The 21,794-nt window shown below is 38.8% G+C and overlaps 1 protein-coding gene across 2 annotated transcripts in view; it reads right to left on the minus strand.

The window, feature by feature from the left end:
• The window catches only part of PLD1 (phospholipase D1), a 133,095-nt gene that overhangs the window by 92,485 nt on the left and 18,816 nt on the right, over positions 1-21,794 (minus strand). The window contains exon 1 of one of the 2 annotated variants that reach the window (XM_067466045.1): positions 17,393-17,620. The exons of the other annotated variant lie outside the window; for it this stretch is intronic. The gene's annotated coding sequence lies outside the window, so the exon portion shown is untranslated. Of the gene's footprint in view, positions 1-17,392; positions 17,621-21,794 lie in introns of those variants that run through there. 2 annotated transcript variants of the gene reach the window in all.

Below are 21,794 nucleotides of genomic sequence, written 5' to 3' on the forward strand. Positions count from 1 at the left end.
ACTAGTCCAATGTGGGCTAGGCAAAACTACGGTGAGGTGGATCTGTAATTGGTTAAGTGGACGAACACAGAGAGTGCTCACTAATGCTTCCTCTTCATCTTGGAAAGAAGTGACAAGTGGAGTGCCGCAGGGTTCCGTCCTGGGCCTGGTCCTGTTCAACATCTTTATTAATGACTTAAACGAAGGGCTAGAAGGCATGATCATCAAGTTTGCAGACGACACCAAATTGGGAGGGATAGCCAATAGTCCAGAGGACAGGAGCAGAATTCAAAACGATCTTGACAGATTAGAGAGATGGGCCAAAACTAACAAAATGAAGTTCAACAGTGACAAATGCAAGATACTCCACTTTGGCAGAAAAAATGAAATGCAAAGATACAGAATGGGTGACGCCTGGCTCGAGAGCAGTACGTGTGAAAAAGATCTTGGAGTCCTCGTGGACAACAAGTTAAACATGAGCCAACAATGTGATGTGGCGGCAAAAAAAGCCAATGGGATTTTGACCTGCATCAATAGGAGCATAGTGTCTAGATCTAAGGAAGTAATGCTACCCCTCTATTCTGCTTTGGTTAGACCACATCTGGAATACTGTGTCCAATTCTGGGCACCACAATTCAAGAGAGATACTGACAAGCTGGAATGTGTCCAGAGGAGGGCGACTAAAATGATCAAGGGTCTGGAGAACAAGCCCTATGAGGAGCGGCTTAGGGAACTGGGCATGTTTAGCCTGAAGAAGAGAAGGCTGAGAGGAGATATGATAGCCATGTATAAATATGTGAGAGGAAGCCACAGGGAGGAGGGAGCAAGCTTGTTTTCTGCTTCCTTGGAGACTAGGACGCGGAACAATGGCTTCAAATTACAAGAGAGGAGATTCCATCTGAACATTAGGAAGAACTTCCTGACTGTGAGAGCCGTTCAGCAGTGGAACTCTCTGCCCCGGAGTGTGGTGGAGGCTCCTTCTTTGGAAGCTTTTAAGCAGAGGCTGGATGGCCATTTGTCAGGGGTGATTTGAATGCAATATTCCTGCTTCTTGGCAGGGGGTTGGACTGGATGGCCCATGAGGTCTCTTCCAACTCTTTGATTCTATGATTCTATGATTGTTTACGAGGCTACCCTGAGGCACATTGATGCCTAAGGTAGAACACCAAATTTTGACCCAGTGAGGTCAAATTACTCCTATTTGGGTTAGATCACCTGGGGCACTTCCAGGCAGGCCCTATATCCCAGGAACTGATCCCAGGTTTTCTGTTTATCCCAGATTATTTGGCAGTGCAGACTCATATAATCCAATTTAAAGCGGAAAACCTGGCATCAGATCCTGGGATATAGGGCCTGCCTGGAAGGGCCCCATGTCTAGCATCCAACCTCCCACTGATTCCTATGGAAAGTCAACAAACACCATAGGAGGCCAGCCTGTCCTATCCACTTATTGCCTAGTAAAGTCACATTTCCATCCTTTCCACAAATCTATTGTGTAGTAATGTCCCATCTTAAATCCAAGCTCATGACAACACTCTTTTGTCTTTCTAATGGCTATAATAATTACTGAAGCTTCTGTCTTTTGTATATTCTGGGTCTGCAGCTGGTGCACCTCTATGGCTGGCAATTTTTGGATTCCAAAGATGACATGTCTGGATCTGCTAGACAAATCAAATATCAGCCGTGCCATCATTCAGGGGACCAGTTCCTTTCAAGAGGTCCCATGACAGATGTGGGACAGTTGCATACATTGTTGAGTTTTGTGTCGTAATTTACCCTGGGAATCAAAGCATGGTTTGGATTCTTATTTACAACATGCCCAAAGTATCACATAACATTGGGTAAAAAAAATAGCCTCCACTTGCAGCCAAATAACTAGACATGCACATCATTCTTCCCCTGTGATTACATGTTGCTGATGGATACTAACATAAATTATTGGAACTTATCTGACACTTATATCCACAGTGGTGTATAATTCTACGAAAATGGATCTGGCTTGTTAGAACATGCAAATTGCTTCAGTCATACCCATTGACATTGGCTTCACCTCAGATGTAAGTACAGAAGTATTATGGAGAAGGCATGGCAAAGCTTAGAAATATTGTGAACATGCCTGCTACACATTGATGTATGTTGCATGCTGTGCAAGATGGTGGGACATTTAGTCATGGTTCAGTTGCACAATATGTCAATTCAGCATAAGGCTATGTAACACAAGGAATGCATATCTCCAAATGTGGAAATGTATGTCCATTTTCATCCTTTTGGAATATTTATTTATTTCATATTCGTCTATCCCGCCCTTCTCCCCTCAGGGGGACTCAGGGTGGCCTCACATGATGCTTGTAATGTATACATCATAAAGATACAATTAAAACAGTAAAACAGTAAAAACATCTTAAAAACATCAAACAAATCAGCCAATAAATTCATTTTACAATAATATTAGAGTGCCAGTAAAACCAAAAATCAAGCCGGGAAATCCAATGTCGCAAACCCAAATTCCTTTCCTCTTGTCACTTCATCTAATCAAGAGTATTTAGGAGATTTTTTTGCAATCAACTTCTGCACTGGTGTCTTACTGGGTACATTAAACTCTAGTGGGGTGGGTACAGTCTTCCCTCCACATTCAAGGGTTAAGCATTGATAGATCTGATTACTTGTAAATTGAAAATAAGCTCCCTCTTGCATTGTTAGATCTTTCAGTGCGATTCTGTGGTCAACCAATACCAAATACTGACCATAGAATTGTACTGGAGGACTTAGTAGTGCTAGATAGAGCAGTCTCTAAGCATGTCTAGGTCTTGCACTTTGAATTGTGCTCAGCAGCAGACTGGCAACCAGTGGAGCTGACTCAATTGGGGGGGGGGGGGGGGAGAGTTATGTGCCATGTCTTCAAGCTACCTATAAACAGCATCAGACCAGGATTTACTCCAAGGAGACCTGACCTTTGTGACCTTTGAACTGGAAGAGCTAACAAGAAGTTAAAGGGTGTGATATTCTACATGTGATGCATGGACTTTGATACATGGATCTGATAAATTATTATTTTTCATTTTTATTGCACCTTTAAACCATCCCCTAATCAACGTTCTCTGTGCAGTGTACCATCTGCTGTAATAAAATACAACAATGACTACGGAATAAGAATTTCAAACAAGGTGTTTGTGGATATTTGATAACCTACAATATCAGATAAGAACCAAAATGTTAAGTGATTGCTGGATTACATGGTTTTATATCATAGATTACCAAAGTCAAAGATCATCCATGATATATTTCTGATTTCTATCTATGTTTGTGAAAGCTAGATAGTGAAAAAAGCAGATAGGAAGGAAATCAACTCATTTCAAAAGTGGCGCTGGACCATGGACTGCCACAAAGACAAATAAATGAATTCAAAAACAAATCGAACCTGAACTCTCCCAAGGAGTCAAGATGATTAAGCTGAGACGGTCACACTTTGGACATAGCATAAGAAGATCTGGTTCATTAGAAAAGGCAATAATGTTTGGTAAAGTGGGAGAGACTAGGAAAAAGGAAGACAAACATAATCTGGCTGGGAAGATAACCCCCACAGATCTAGGGATCTTAGTGCATGAACCATGTATTATGTTTAAAACAAACAAAATCTTGTGTTCTGTTTGCTTTCCTATCACCTAAGCCTCATGAATTGTTAATTTGGAAGGGATCCTAGAAGTCATCTAGTTCATGCCTTGCTCAGTTTCATGCACATCTGCTTGTCCATCCTACAGTTCCTCCTGAAAAACCATGACAAGTGTGCATCTCTCAGAAGTCACACTGGTTTCCTTTATAGGTGAATGAATCCTTTAAAGAAGCATTCAAGAAAGTACAGTAACTTCTTACTGTCAGTAGTCTAAGCACGAAAGTGATGGCATCAAGCACCAGTTAGAAAGAACACTGCAATAACAAAGTGACTCATTCAGCTTTGCAGGTGCAACTTCAGAGCACTGGAGAGGGGAAGGTTAAGGTGTATTTCATTTATCTTTTATAGTAGTATTTCATTTATCTTTTATACTCAAACAAAAATGATGATTGCAAAAATATCACATGACATATTTCCTCTCATTTTGAAAAGCCATCTTATAAAATACAGTGGGCCCTTAGTATGGTGGAGTTTATATTCATGAGGGTTTACTCCTCATTGATATAATAATCCATAGATGCTAAAATCTGACTGTATACAATGGCATAGTAAAATAGATACCCTTATATAATATGGCAAAATCAAGGTTTAGTTTTTGGAATAAAATATATATTTTAAGCTGTTGGTAGTTGAATCTATGGTTACAGAATCTATGGCTACAAAGGGCCAACTGTTCATCAGAACTGCTGCATTTGTAGTTTATATTGTAAAAGGTGCTGGATTATTGGCTTTTTTTAAAGGTGAGGAATGTTTTAGAGCAGTGGCTCTAAAACCCTGGCCAAAGTCCATATTGCAGTGAGTTCTTTGGTTGACGTTTATCAGGTCAACAAAAAGGCACAAGCTACATCATAGTAAAAATTGAAGTATTATGATGAAAACGACATGCAAAGAAAGGAAGGCAATGGTGCTCAAAATCACAGCATTTCCATTTTTCTTTGAAGTGGAATAGACAAAGAATAAATGCAAAAAAAAAAAGTCAGATCACATGCACACATCCCTATGGCCATGGTAAATGAGACAGTAAAAATAAATGCAATAAAATGTTGCTTCTTCATGGGAAATGAGAACCAGTCTGTTTCAGTTCTGCTAGTAAGAGCAGATAAAAGTTCATGGAAAAGCTAGCAAGGATTTGTGGGAACATTATTTTTGTGGGGCTATAACTTCCCTATAATTCTGTTGACTCTAGGAGTTACAGTTCCCTGAAGTAACATTTCTACATGTGATAGACAGGTACATTCTGAGTAATAAATAAAAAAAAAATTTAACTGACATCCAGTCAAATTTAACCTACACCAATGCTATGAATGAGGGACCCCCAAATCACCCTGTCATCAATAGTCCTGCTTAGATCTTGCACCCTCTGAACTGTGGTTTGAATCTATCCATCTGGGGATGTAGTATTCCTCTTTTCTCACCTTTAAAACAGCTAAAGACCTTTCTGTTCTCACAAGCCTTGAATGAAGAGACTTAGTTTAGAACAACAGAAAAGCTAACATTCAGTGTGTCGTGCTAAGTTTACAACCTGTATTGATGAGTTTCCCACAACAATTGTATTTGTATTTGATAAATGTTTTTTTATTTATATTTATTTAGGGATTATTGTATATATGGTTATAGATTACTGTTATATGTATGCCGGATCTGTATTTCTTTTTAATGTTGTGAGCCGCTTTGGGTCACAACATTATTATTATTACCATATTCTATTTTACCAATTGTTGTTGTAGTGATTCGTGTTTTCATCCTCAGATGGATAGATTCAAACATCAGTACATCAGTCATGTTGGCTTTTACAGAGATTGCAAGCTTGATTTGCTCTAGAATCCATTTATCTAGCAGTCCACAGTATCCATATAATTCTTCTCCAGTGTCATATTTCAAAGGAGTTGAGCTTTTTTCCTATCAGCTTTCTTCATAAAGATTCCCAAATACAACTGTTTTATGCAAACTGGTTGCTCCTGGATCAGTACTGGTCCCCAAGCCATGGCTGTTCTTTCCTGGTGAGTCTCTAGGGAAAAAAAGCTCTTGCCAATGAAAAAAAATTGCCATACCTTCACATCAGCTAAGTTTGAGACGTTCTGCTCTACAGAAAGTCTCAAGTTGCCTTAAATCTGTTTCTACTTGGCTCACTATTGTCTACTGTAACAGAGAATAGCTCTGAGATCTTTCTATATATTGGAGCTTTGTGATAACCATATCCAGTTTGTTTCCAGCTAGAATACTATCAGTGTGGAATGTGGACATGAGTATTGCCCAAGTGTCTTCCTCAAGTCCTAGGATAGAAAACTTCTTAGTTACTTGCAGAACCTAAGGCGAATTTACAAGAATTCTACTGGAGATTTAATATTGAGGATTTCACACAGGTACGGCAATTGGACCTTTATTTGCGGAGCTTTCCTATGGCAATAGAAGTGTACAAAGAATGTACTGCCTCACCTGGGAAACAACAGAAAAGGAGCTGAATGGAACCTGCTTGCAATAGACAGCAGTAGACACATCTTATTCTTCAACATTCCAAGAGATAGGTGAAAACTATTCACACAACTAGCACATAATACAAGATTAGGGAAGATCTATTACACAACTAGCTGTACCCCACTAGAAATTTCCCATTAGTAATCTGAGGTTATGCAAAGCCTGGGAAACTTGCTTTTAGCTGAGCTGTTGCACAGAACTAAATGCTGATGTGCAGTCTAGACAGCTATTCTGTGGAAATGAACTGTGTTTAATAGCTCAAAAAATAAATACCACATGGGTGTTAATCCTTCCTTATGATATCCAAAGCATGCATGTATGTGTGTATGTATGTATGTGTGTCTGTTCTGACTTACATACAAATTAAAATTAAGGACAAACCTACAGAACCCATCTTGTTCATATCTTGGAGATGGTCTGTACAGGGCACATTCTTCTTAACTTTGGTATCCAGATCTCTGTGGCTGGAGACTCCACCTAGAACCTTGAATATGCAGCAAACATGCTTTGACACTAATCCTTAAGAAGAGAAATACAGTACTGCTGTTGCTTGAGAATTAATGGTATGTGAGCAAGTACATTTCAGACTGGAGAAGAGGCTTATCTTATCTGCCTGCAGTTTCTTTGGGAGGCAGAGAAAAATGTCAGAGTACCCTTCACTGTTTAGAAACAGGCTCCTATCCAATAATCTGTTTCTGTTCCTTCTTATTATAGTGTGTTAGCTTTCACAGAGGACTCTTCTGAGTTTCACTTCAAAGCTTAGTGGTCAAGCTCTTTTCTTTACCCACTGAATCTTTTCACCAACCCTTCATAAACCTGCCAGGAATTCTGAGGAGTCCTGTAAGATTTGAAGTACTGGATATTTTGCAGAAAAGCCCCCCACCCCCACCCCCAAACTCCTAAAAGAAAGAAAAATCCACTAATTTTCAGGCAAACATGGAACAATTGTGGGGGGGAAATCATGCTGTGAGTTATATAAATGGGCTGGATCTTTACAAAACCTCTGTACAGGTACAGAATGGGCATTCCTAGAAGTTACTCATGTCCTCATGATACATCAAATAACTCATCAGAGGCACAAATATTCACTGCATATTATCTCAGTCATCTGATGTAACATGGAAAATCTACGGTGTTGTAAGAGTGTCCATTTTTTACATCCATTTACATGTGGTTTGTACATTTGTAAACTAAGCAGAAATAAGGTCTTTGCTGTTCTCTTAGGACAAAATAAACTAGATCCAACTAGTGCCAGCTGGAGTACTCCTTGAAGAAACAAGGAATGGGTAAAAACATTATCAGACTAGAATACACTTGACCACAGATTGTTTGGAAATTTTCTGTTCTCACATGTACACCAAACACAAATATACTTGCATGCCCAGGAGTCCGAAGAACATCCCCTCCCCACTCCGTCTGTTTAGACAGATGGTTTCTTGTGCTTAGAGTACCTATGAAATACATGCAGAGTGGGTGAGTTGTCTGACAAATGAAGAGCAGTGCCTGGGATCGGATTATATAATTTTTCACTTATGTTGTTTCATCTGTTTTAATTGAAAGATAACACCCACAACATTCTGGGGTGACTGAAAGAGTAATCGTGAGATTGGAAAGAATCTGATCACCAAACTATAATATACTTACATAATTTAAATTCTATGGACAAAAAGAACTGGCAGTCAGCTCTCTGAGAAATCACCTTTTGAACCATTTTTGGCCAGCGTGTTCACTAGAAGAGCCTGAGAACTGTATTTTCCATGTCACGGTGGAGACATCTTCTCTATTGAATCCCTTGGCCTTCAACCACCAATGGGATCAGTGTCCCTGAATTATGGTGATTGTCACTCTTACCCATGTCTATGTACAAGAACTTCTGGAACTGGAAGTACTTGAGATCATATACCACACAGGAAAGCAGAAAATGTCAGGATGTATCCATTCTGTAGAATTATAGCTCCACAGCACTATAGCTGTACTTGGAAAATGGGGAAAGGATAAAACATAAATGATATCATTACAGCCAGCTCTCCACATTTGCAGGAATAACTGTTGCAAATTTGATTAATATGTTTTCTCTAGAAGTCTCTATGTCCTCTGCAGAATATCTATGGTTAGCTTCTTCCAGAAGTAGAGTGCTGAAGGACCTAGAGATTTCTAGAGAGATCACCTCCCTAGAAATCTCTAGGTCCTTCGGAGCAAATCTAGGGTCAATTTCTGACAGATTTCCAGTGAAGCATCTTCCAAAAAAATGCAGAAAATTCACATCTGCTGCCAAATAATCCCACAATTATGGGGGGAGAAACAATTAAGGGTTGACAATCAGGAAATAAATATTGAGTGTGTGATATACCTAAAAGCCAAACAAAAGTACTGGTTTCAGTTAACTTAGCCATATAGTTCTCTGTAAAATTAACATATAATACACACTCATAATTGCGTGATGCACATATTGTAGCTTTTATCAATGACCTAGATATGAACATTTCTTGTATTTTGACATCTTGTTCAGTACTTCTAGCCCTTATAATATGGGACACCTGTTTCCATCTCTTCAATAAAGGTTATCTGGCCTCAACTAAGATTTTATTTACTATTCCGTGCATGATTTCTCAGGAACTTAAGTCCTAGCTGACTTCCTAGGAAACATCTCAACTACTCAACTACAGCACCGGGATTGTGGCGCAGCTGGCTGAGTGTCATCTGCATTAAGATCACTTCTGACCAAAAGGTCATGGGTTCGAAGCTAGCCCAGGTCGGAGCGAGTGTCCAACCAATTGTGTAGCTTATTGTCGACCTTTGCAACCCGATAGACAGTTGCATCTGTCAAGTAGGAAAATTAGGTATCACCTTGTGTGGGGAGGCTCATTTAACTAATTTATGAGGCCATAAAAAAAGACTCCAGCAAAAGCACTCCAGCAAAGCATGCGGGGAATGCGGAAGTACTTCTGTGTCGCAGATGGACGATGAAAGCGACAGCTCCCCTGGCGGCCAGAAAAAGTTAAATAGCCTCTGTGTATGTCTATATACGTTGTATGTCTAATTGACATTGAATGTTTGCCATATATGTGTACATTGTAATCTGCCCTGAGTCCCCTGCAGGGTGAGAAGGGCGGAATATAAATGCTGTAAATAAATAAATAAATAATAAATACTACAAAAATTACAAATGTCTATTGCAGAAGCATAAAAATTATTCTAAGGTATTTGGGGGAAAGTTTGACAGTCAAGAATGGTAAGGGAACACACTGTAAAGTAGGAAATACTATAAATTGTATTAATAGCAAGAACAAAGCAGACAGCCATAGCTGTGTCTACATTCCATGCTTGCTTTTTGACCAGTTCAGAAAGTCTGAGTCCTTGGGATCAAATGCTTGTAGCAGCAGCCAGAACATTCTAGCAGAAGCTTTCAATTATAACGTTAATGGAGGCAATGATAATGTATTTATACAACACATCGAGTACAGCTGGTACTCGTGGGAAGTACATGCAGCTCCTAAATGCCTTCACAGCTTCACACACAAAGCATGTGCGCGTGGGGAGGGGGTGTATTAATTTCAAAAGGCTAAATGAAGTGAAAGATAAGGTAAGGAAGAAATGTAAAACTCTTGGGAACTAAGAAAATAACTTCAAGAAAAATGATCAGAGGGACAAGATTTAAGAAGAGTTCAAATGTGAAGCGTAATAATAAGGCTGATCAAAGGGTTAAAACTCCAAACAGCAGGTGATGTCCAGAGACCATTTTGCATTTTAATAAAATACTTAACAATATCATTGTATAAAAACAATGCAAATACAGCCTGACATTTAGGAGCCAAAAGCTATGCATTGGCCTAAATCCAACTGCTAGGCTCAATGCAGACTCAGTGAATGAATGGAATTTACATAAGTGCTCATTTACTAGTTAGAAATTAATGTATTTGGCCTAATCTAGCTGGAACCAGTAATTGGATTTAGGACAAGGTGCTTTAAGTGCAAATGTGCAATGTATGAATGCACCACATATTTTGCAAGCACATGTAATCTACTGCTGAATTGTTCAGGGCACTGAGATTGGCTAGAGTTCCTGTGAAACACACAATAAATGATCACATTCATATCTGACAGCAAGCCATGAATCCTGTGCTTATTAAATCATAAAAGTCAAGAACTGTCACGCCTGCCTCTGAGCAAGAAGGCTACAATTCAACATATGGTAGTTTCCCAATATTTCTAAACCCATTCATTTATTCATTGCTCCCAAGCAAACCCAGGATAGAAAGCCAACTTTGAAGTTGGTTGATGATTACTGGGGAATCTTAATACACGGTTTAGATGGGATAGGAAGCTTCTTGGTTTGTGCAAAGGAGGGAGTAAGTGGGCTCCCATCTTCTGTAAACATGCCAACAGTGCATTAAAAGCAACAAGCTGTTTGTGTTGTGCAGACAATATTTAATAAGCCAGGCTACATAGCCTTGCTATAGTCAAGAACAACAGCTATTGGAAAATCTAGGTGTAGCCGTTGTGTAATTGGTAAAATGGCCATTTTACGAGTTATACAACAGCTACACCTGGATTTTCCAATGGCTGTGGCACACTGCAACGGCTGTGGTATATTTTAATTTTCCAATGGCTGTGGCACACTGCAATGGCTGTGGTATATTTTAATTTTCCAATGGCTGTGGTATACTACAAACGGAAGTGGAGAAAAATACCATTAAAAGTGGCTTACTAGATACTTTAGTAATTTTCTGTATTTTGGGGGGAAGTGTTTTCTTGATCCCACAGAACCTGAAGAAAATACATTCACCAAAGCTCCCTATCAAGCTGATTTTGAAAAGGCAGACTCCTGTATATCATTAACTGTACCTACTCTGGGGATTTATATGTTAAGGCTTGTTAACTTTATGCTAAGGCTGCTTGGCATATTCAAAGCTGCCTACAGTTTGGGATAACTGAGCCAAAATAGATCAGCATCATTCAGATCCAATTCAAAACATATATCCTAGCAGCAAGGACAGGAAAGACAGAATGTGCACCACTGTTCTATTTCGTTTTTAAAACCCATAAGATAGAAATTCATCTTCCACCCTCTGTAAACATGCCAACAGTACATTAAAAATTAACCACAAACCCTATAAATTAGTAGACAATATTTTGCAGATCTTATGAGCCATTTTTTCCCCATGTCAGGAGTGACTTGAAAAACTCCAAGTCACTTCTGGTATGACAGAATTGACTGTCTGCAAGGAGATTACCCAGGGACGCCTGGGTGTTTTAACATCCTTTGGGAGGCTTCTCTCATGTCCCCGCATGAGGAGATAGAGCTGACAAAGGACCTCACCCCGCTCCCCAGATTCGAACTGCTGAACTTTTGGTCAGCAGCCCTGCCAGCACAAGGGTTTAACCCATGCACCACCAGGGGCTCCATGAGCCAGTTCACTCTATGGCTTCATATGAACCATTGCAATTGCTTCAGTAGGCTTATACTGCAATTTTGCTCCTTTTTTTGTTGTTTTTTTTTTTGCATATTGCCCTGGAAACCCCCTCAAAAATAAAATATAAATCTTGTCCAAGCCAACAAACTAAAAAATCACTATACTCCCAGAAGAGAAAATCCACTGTGCATGTATTTATGCAGCACATAAAGTCACCCCTCCGTTTTCACAGGTTGTGCACCCACAGATTCAACCGTAGGCTTATACTGCAATTTTGCTTCTTTTTGTTGTTTGTTTTTTACATATTGCCCTGGAAACCCCCTCAAAAATAAAATATAAATCTTGTTCAAACCAACAAACTAAAAAAATCTCTATACTCCCAGAAGAGAGAATCCACTGTGTATGTATTTATGCAGCCTGTAAAGTCACCCCTCCATTTTCACAGGTTGTGCACCCACAGATTCAACCGTCTACAACTTGAAAATATTTTTTAAAAACATTAAAATAAGATTTTGCTATTTTATAAAAGAGACACCATTTCACTACATCATTATATAAAATGTGAGTTCAGCACCCATGGGTTTTGGTATCCACAAAGGAGCCTAGACCCAAATCCCAGCAGATACCAAGAGCCCACTATGTTTTCTTCATGAAGTGGTTAACTAAAGGAACATAAGGTTGGTGTCGAGACGACCTGGAAAATAATGATTGGAATCCTGTATGTCTTTTTATGGTTGTTCTGGAAGGAATCATCCAATATTTTCTTCTCACAATGACTCTGCAAGTGTACAATCTCTCTCCCTACTCTCAGTACTCCCTTCACTGGGAGACCGGAATGCAGATACACAAGAAGTGGACAGATGTGTTTCTGTAACTGGGTGAATTATTAAAGCAGAAGTCTCCTAGATTTCTCTGAGGTTTTTTCCCCTCAAAGATATCACTCTAGAAATATAGCCAGCCACTGTGTGGCTACCTTTCTGTTCTCCCTACACTTAAAATGGTCATGAGAGGGAAACAGCAGAAGCAGAAAAGTACATCACACAGATCAGGAGTGGAGGAAAAAGGGATCTATGCCTGGTGGACCTTTATGCCTCAGAGGTATGATGCAAAATTTCTGCTTGTATTTCCCTTGCCCTATAAGAGGTCTTTATATCAAGGCTTTCCCTGCTTTCTCATACAGATGCATTGAGTGAGGTCATTGAACCCATCTTCCTCAGTGGCTATTCACAAGGTACACAACTCGTTTCTGCAAGAGGCTGGCTTCCTCTCTGCCTTCCTTCACCCAGTAGGCAAACACCTGTTTGTTCATAAAGTCTTTTGTAAACTAACTGTGAACTGTAAAAGAGGGTTGGTATACCTCTTGAGGACTGTTGTACTTTTGTCCGCTTTGAATCCCATCCATGGGAGAAAAGCAGGAGAAAAGTAAATAATGTATTATTATTGTTGTTATTGTTATTTGACTGACACAAAACACAGTATGTCACAGCAAACAAGATATATATGCTGGATTTCATATCACAAAATCACAAGTCGAACACGTCCCAAACATCTAGAACTATGTGATGTATTTTTGAATGATGTGCACAGATCCAAGTAATAAACATTGACAAAATCACGATCTGTCAACTGCCTTTTGAAGTTGACAGATCATGATTTTGTTAATGTTTATTGTTTCCAAATGCCAGCTGACATCGTTTGGCATGGCACCCAGTGTGCCAATGACCACTGGGACCACCTGTACTGGTTTATGACAGAGCCTTTGCAGTCGATTTTGAGTTCCTGATAATGGCTGAGTTTTTCCTATTGTTTTTCCTCAATGCAACTGTCACCCAGTATGGTGAAATCAATAATCCAGACTTTTTCTTTTCCACAATTATGATGTCTGGTGTATTGTGTTCCAAAACTTTGTCAGTTTGGATTCAAAGGTCCCACAGTATTTTTGTGTGTTCATTTTCCACTACCTTTGCAGGTTTATGAGCCCACCAATTCTTTACTGCTGGCAGGTGATACTTGTGACATAAGTTCCAGTGAATCATTTGGGCCACAGAGTTGTGCCTCTGTTTGTTGTCTGTTTGTGCACTTTTCTTACATTATTATTATTATTATTATTATTATTATTATTATTATCCCCTTTTCTTGTTAGGTTTTTAATCAACTGATTTGTTTTTACCTCCATTCTATTTTAATGCTTCCTGTATGCTGCCTTAGGACTTGTCTATACTGGTGAGAGGAAAACCATCTAGACAATGGCTCCATATTTGACATGGACATGTTGAATCCAGGACTATTCTGGGACAGATTTACACTGGACTAAACAGCCTGGTGAAGATGACTACTTAGTCCCCGGATTGGGGGAGAAGCAGGATATTACATATAAATACACACATACTGTCAGGCCTGGAAGAAAAAAATATGCTAGTTAAGAGGTACTTTAGTGCCCACAAAGTAACAGTTAACATTCTACAAGATATTTACAGATGGCATAACACATTTGCACGAGAGGAATCATTTTCCTGTCCAAACAGATTAGTGTTACATGCAACACATCATGATTGGTCTAGACCAAATATTTTTGCACAGCATCTATAGCATGATGTGTAACACACTGCACAGACATAGCTGGACAGAGAAGAGGTATTCTATGCAGAAACATCTCTTTCAAGTACCCAAATGTCACCTGCTATTTATCATTAATGAGCAACTGGTGCTATGGTACACACAAGTAATTTGTAATAGGCTAATAAAGATTTTCACTTGGCAAAATGTCATGACAACATTAATTAAACTTCTTTCATCTCACTATAGGACTATTGTTTTCCTGATCTGTATCTCCTTTAGAAAAGCAGAAAGAGCTCATCACCATTGCCTAAGACCATTCATTCCATTATCTAATTGTGCAACAAAGAAGTTAAGATAAGAACTGCATACAAAAGATAGAGAATCCATGTTAGCCTATGCTGATTTAGGGGGTGACAATGTCGGCTCAGTGGTAATACCCAAGGCTAATGGTTTGGAGGATTCCAGTTTGACGTCAGAGCAGACCCAGTTCAAGGATGTCAAATGAAACCATTGTGAGAAACATGTATTGACCTAGAACTCCTCCAAGACTCCTTGGCATACCTGGACTTTCTCTTCTGTCAAGAGAAAGTCTAGGTTCACTTGGCTTAGCAAGAAACAAGAGATAAAATATAAACAAACTCTTGTCATTTTATCTCCTCCCCCAAAAGTGCCACTATAGGCAGTCCCCGAGTTTCAAACATCCGACTTACAAATGATTCCTAGGTAAGAACAGTGGTGAGACAACTACCCCTAGGAAGGGAAATTCACTCCTGAAAGAGTTATCCATGGGGAAAAGGTGTCTCAACTGAAGCTTTCTCACCATCCTTGTTTTTACAACAAGCCAAATTTTTCGAAATCCAGTTATTACTGGAACGGAAAGTGAGGTGCAATCCTCTGAACAGGGCACAGATAGCAAAACAAACGGTACAGGGATGTTAACCCTTCCCTATGCTATCCAAAGCTCGTATGTGTGTGTTTGTGTGTGCGTGCGCACACGTGTCTCTCTGTGTGTGCGTGTATATATATATGTGTGTGTGTGTGTGTGTGTGTGCGTGTGCGTGCGCGTGCATATGTATCTGTGTGTATATACATACATAACATATATATGGCTGGAGTTAATTTTTTTAAATGGACCTGTTCTGACTTACATACAAATTCAACAAGAACAAACATACAGAACCTATCTTGTTTGTAACTTGGGGGCTGCCTGTACTATTAACACAATGGCATGCAAATCATTTACTACATGTACTTTGTGTGGAACTTCAAGAATGAAAGCCAAGATGTAATGTCTCAATGATTACAGATTCTGAGCAATCTTAACATGCAACACACACACTCTCTTTTTAAAGTATTATCTAAGTCAATTCCTAGCCAAGTCAATTAACTTTGGTTCAAATTCCACATGTTTGATACTCACAGGGTGGCATTCCTGAAAGGATTCCACAACTATTCTTTTTAATCTAGTTTTTCCTTGATGAAGAACTAATGAAATGTAAACCAAATATGCCTGTTTATAATTATTACATTTCTATTAACAAAGCTATCTATCCGCAGTCTCACAGATGAATCTGAACACAGAATCTTGGTCAGAGGTTTGTGCTCCGTATCATTACAAGACCTAGTTCATCATCATTTTTGCACGTGCACAAACACACACAGAACAAGTTCACATAGCAACTGGTTCTGGATCATATCTTCAAAAATCAAGCTAATGTGCCAGGTATGTTGATATGTCAAGCACATAGACATGATGATTTGTATGAAAGAGTTCTTAGCATATCCATGTTAAACTTCCATATAGGCCTAAGGAAGCATATACCGTCATGTCCAACATTTCTTTCAGGGGTGGACAAATTGCAACCATATCAAGGTTGTTTTTGAAGTCCCTGAGCTCGCCAAATCTCCTGGACTGTTTTTTTTTTTTTTTGAGCTATTTTTTAAATGAAGTGCTTCTCCTATAAGTCTCATCATTAAAGATATTGCCAGGAGATGCACTGTTCTTAACATTTTAAAATGCCCAATTTTCTTGTCTGTAATTTGCACAGCCTGGTATGCATTCAGATTAGAAACCCCATTGGGAAGGCACGAATTACTCCACAGACACTGACTTGTTGAAAGAACCTGAAGTCTGATTAACACAGCTCGATAACACCACAGACCTTACATACTTAGGTAATAGTTGCCGGTCCCCTGATTACTATATAGCTCCCATGTCTTGTGTGCTCCCCTCAATCTTACTATTTAATTTGCACCCACATTTGGCCTTTCCCGCATCCAAACAGATACATTGGATGGACTATGGTTCTTCTGTCTTGCACCCAATTCTGACCTTATAACAGACCCAGTGAAGAAGGCCAACCTGAGATTATAACAGGACAAAAGTTCATCCAGTAAATTTCATTACTTAAGTTGTTTCACAATCTGAGACTCATATATAAGTCAGCATTTGAACCAATAATGGAAGACACGTCTGACTCTCAGTAACCAATCTGGCTAGTTATTGCTCATTCTTTTCCAGATAATTGCGATTTCTTCAGACACTGAAAGAACTTACTGGCACTTAGGATCATCCAGTGGACAACTAAGTACATTTTGCATCAGATGATGAACTTGTTGATACATGCAAGTGACTGCTAACAATGACTAAAGAACTGTACACTATCAAACTGTATACTGTTCCTGAATGTTATTCATTCCAGTATTATTACCTACATTAATGACTGCTCACTGACAAAGATTTTTGTGAAACTCAACCACTTCTGAACTTTAAGCCACCCGGGTGACCTGATCATTGTCTCTGAAAAATACATCTTGACCTGATCATTGTCTCTGAAAAATGCAAATGCACTGGGCTGAATTTACAAGTTTACATCACCTATTATACAATCTTTTAACAGCCAATCATTTGCAAAAAGATTAAAAGCTCTGTTTCTCCGTCGTTGTTTAAACTATTGAGAGCTCAGCCCACATGAGTTAAACCAAATCTGAGGTAAAGTAGAAAACCATCAACAACACCACTCTATTGAGAATTAGAGACAAATCTCAAAAAAATGAAAGAGCACTTTGGACAGGAAACTTACTTTCCTAATGCTTATACAATGAGATCACAGTACAATTTATTATTAAAAGTGACCCTTGCTTTCCTTAAATATTTAAATGCAATGGCATTTCACAGCTTTTAGCACACCAAAAGCTTGGTAGAGTTCTGTCATTGGTTACGTGTGAGCTTGTCAATAAATACAAACAAAGAACCTGATGTTTGACACCTACAAGAAGTTTGAAGTTTACTAACCTTGTGCCCCCTGGGAAGAAGCTGCCCCATGGTCCTGTCATTTTGCACCCTTTCCAAGACTCAACTCTTCTTCTGCGTTGTTAAAAGTCCTTGCCAGTGCTCAGGGATACAAAATTACACACAGACTCTTCATATGCCGGAAAAGCAGCGTCTTGCCAAGTGCCTCAGCTCAAGTATCTCCGAGCTGATTCCAGGGAGGCAGTTTGAGGGAAAACCCAGCCCCTGAGAGCATTCAGCCTATGAAGTAGCTAACCAAGGGGAAACCACTCCCTCTGTGACACAGAGCATGTTAGAATGAAAGGGAGGAAGCAAGACAGAAAGCCACAGACTAAACAGGAGCTAATTCAGCTTTCCATGTCTTGATACTCTGTACTTTCGCAGAACGCCATTGGGAAGAAAGTGAAATGGCATAGAAAATGCCTGCTAGTGATTCCCCTTGTCATTTGTCATTTCTATTTGCTGTCTCAACAAGCAACAAAGAATAAACTAGGTTAAGACTGTAATTAATATATAGTACTCATATTATTAAGGATTATTTCTTTCTTTTCCTTGTATTTCGCTCAAGAATGAGATTCAAAGCAACTTGCAATTAAAGAAGACATAAACAAGTAAAGCATAAAAAAGGCATATAAAAATAAAAAAACACATCAGTAATAAAACAAAATAGAAGAGTCAGTGTTCTGTAGTGGTTTAAGCTTTGGACGCTGATTTGAATTCCTGTTCGGACATGGAAACACACTAGGTGACAAAGTGTTGTCGAAGGCTTTCCTGGCTGGAATCACTGGGTTGCTGTGAGTTTTTCAGGCTGTATGGCCATGTTTCTGAGGCAGAGAATGACTTTGGGACATGGCCATGTAGCCCAGAAAACTCACAGCAATGCATACTAGGTGACCTTGGACAAATCATACTTTCAGCTTGCAAGGGAGATATTGGCAACCCTTTCAAAACACATCTTGCCAAGAAAACTCCATAATACGTCTACCTTAGTGTCACCATAAGTTGGAAATGACTTGAAGGCACACAACTACAACAACAAATAATAATAAAAAAAACAGGACCTAGCCAGCAATAAAGCTCTAACTACAGTGATGCATTTATCTATTTATATATACATAAATATCACATGCTATGAAAAGTATGCTACCTTTGACTCACTTTTCCAATAAACTGTGGCAGGGGACAAATTTAACCATTGTGCCCCCCCATCTGTTTGCAGTGCCTCAAAAATCATAATGGAAAGTGACCAGAAATCACCTGCTCTTTCCATTCCTGTGAGGAGGTGGGTTGGTTAAGTAATATATATTCTTGTAGGACTCGGGATAGTTTAAACATTTAAGACAGCTTCTCATTCAAGGAAGTCTGGGAGAGATTTTGAAGGGGTGACAATCTTTGCAGGAGCCAACAAAGTCTTGGGCCACAAATGTTGAGGACTGCATATGACTCACTGGTTTCCCCCATCCCTGCCTTGCAGCAAAACAACCTGAACAGCATTTTTAGGAAGCATCCAAATATAGGTGGGAACAAGTTTCAATTACTGTGTGGACTAGGACTACAAGAAATCCAAAAATATGGCTGGAATTCAGTTAGGTCTCTACATTTGTGAAACTAAATACTTGTGCAAGGAATTGGCCTTTTTTACCAGTCTCTGAGATTTCCTAAATTTACTACAAGGCAACTTGCAATTAAAGAAGAAATAAACAAGTAAAGAATGAAAAGGGCATATAAAAATTAAAAAAAAACACACATCAGTAATAAAAAAAATAGAAGAGTCAGTGTTCTGTAGTTTTTTTAGCACTGGACTCTGATTTGAATTTTGTACATCCCTGGTATTGGAAATAGTCTGTTATGGTATTTCTGGAAAGATACATCACATTCTCCCTGCAGTCTGACCACTACAGTTTCCTTCACAAAACTTCTGAGTAATGCAAACAGTGTTTTATGCTATCCCAGCCAAGGATGGAAACCTGGTTTGTTTGCACAGAGAACAGAATTTTATGAGCAGGAAATTTTATCTTTGCAGAAAATGCTGAATTTTGGGGGTGTCATGCAAAATTGTCACATAGTTGATGTGCACAGACAAAATAATTTTCTGTACAGAAAAATCTATTTTATATATGGAAAATGATGTTTTTTGATCAAAACAACCACATTTAAATTTTGTGTGAAGGGGGAAGACCCAAAATTGCAAACAAACAGACATAATTTTGAAGACTTTTTTTGCAGCACAAAAACATTGCTGATATTACTCATTATTTCCTTCAAGATGACAAAATCTTAATCTGTGTTTTGGTTGAATTATAAAGGATGATCATAATTCCTATGTCACTTATAAATGACAAAAAGGAATATAGGCAACAATTTTCATATACACCAAATCTCACTTACTCCAAAAATAATATTAAAGAGAATGCATACACCTTATGATTAATCTTTTTTTTGTCTCCCACATTGAGATTTTCATTGTTGCAAATTTGGACTGATATTGACATCCCACTTTTCCCCCAAAAGCTGGGCCCCAGACAGTTTACAAGATTTATAATGACCACATACAGTAAGTTATAACATTGAACTAGAGTTAAGCAAATGGTAAAAACAATCTATATAAATAAAAATGTAATGTTCGTTTGTGGGATTGATAGAACTCAAAAAGCACTGGACGAATTGACACCAAATTTGGACACAAGACACCTAACAACCCAATGTATGTCCTTTACTCAAAAAATTGATTTTGTCATTTGGGAGTTGTAGTTGCTGGGATTTATAGTTCACCTACAATCAAAGAGCATTCTGAACTCCACCAATGATGAAATTGGACCAAACTTGGAACACTTCACTCTCATGACCAACAGAAAATACTGGAAGGGTTTGATGGGCATTGACCTTGAATTTTGGAGCTGTAGTTCACCTACATCCAGAGATCATTGTCGACTCAAACAATGATGAATATGGACCAACTCTATACAAATGTGATCACTGGTGGAGATTTATAGTTCACCTACAATCACAGAGCATTCTGAACCCCACCAACGATAAAATTGGGCCAAACCTCCCACACAGAACCCCATGTGGGCCACAGCAACGCGTGGCAGGGAGCAGCTAGTATATTATATTTTCAGAATACATTTTTGAAATAATGTGTTTTTAAAAACACATTATTAATAGCACCCACTTGCCTTACAACAGGCTGTGGATAACCCCACTGAATAAAAACTACTGAATTACAAAGTCTTTGCTCGCTGGCACAAGGTCAGTAATATTCATTCTCCTTTAAAGCCATTTTCTAAGCTTCATTGTAGATTGGAGGCGGAGGTGTAGAGTTCAAACACAACACAGAAAAGTGGAATAGATGATAATAGGTAAGATTATTATACTTACTAAATAAAGCTACTGTCCCATTAAATTTCTTGATGTGACAGGAGAAAAGGAACTCTGATCAGTTACACTGAGACAAGCAGGGGGCAGAAAGAGAAATGATGACTGCCTCATCTCTTACTGAAATACAACATTTAAAAGTGTAAGAATATTCTCCTGCTTTTGATCTGGCTACTGTAAATTATATTACAGTACCTGTAGGACCAATACCCATTTTCCTATCTTCATCCAACAAAGTACTCGCTAAGAATTTTCAGGGTCCTCCAGCGTGACTCTATAACAAAAATCTTTCTTTTCAGTAGAGATCATTATCCATTGTTTCCTATTTTCTTGGGAAATTCAGGAATGTGTCCCCTACAGATATGTGAGTTTTAAAATAGTTGCTATTCTTAGGATCATGAGTCATTCTTGGGTTTGGGGTTTTTTTTGGCAAAGAGTGGTTTCCTTCAAATGTAACAAATTTGGTTGAATTGCTGTAATGCAGTACATAATGTATATGTTCTTTAGGCAGAACTACATCGTTTCTCAACTCTAAACCCACCCTGATCTATTTACTCACTAGTGCACACTACCCGCCCCACTGCCATTTGGCAGCTGGTGGAGAGTAGGGAAGATGAGAGAAAGATCGGGCCATTTTCCCATAGCCAAACATAAACTGATGCTTTCTGAAAAGAATTATGTAAACATTCTGTTTCTTTTTTATTCACCATTCAGTAGTCATGGTAATTTGGGGAAAGAGGTTGGTTGTTGCAGGGTCTGAAGAAAATGCAGTGGGACCCTTGGTATCTGCTGAAATTTGATTCCGGGATTCCCTATTGATACCAAGATCAATTGATGACCAAGTTTCATTATATACAACGGTTTAGCACATTGGTGTCCTGCATATAACATTGCAAACAACTCCAATGACTGCCAAAAAGAACTTGAATCTACAGCAAGAAATACCTGCACAGCATATTGCTCAATGTAAGGCAAAATCATAGTTTGATTTTTTGGATTTTCTCCTTTAAATATTTTTGTACCATGGTTC

This window comes from Anolis sagrei, chromosome 3 (genome assembly GCF_037176765.1).
Source record: "Anolis sagrei isolate rAnoSag1 chromosome 3, rAnoSag1.mat, whole genome shotgun sequence".
NCBI classification, from domain to species: Eukaryota; Metazoa; Chordata; class Lepidosauria; order Squamata; family Dactyloidae; genus Anolis; species Anolis sagrei.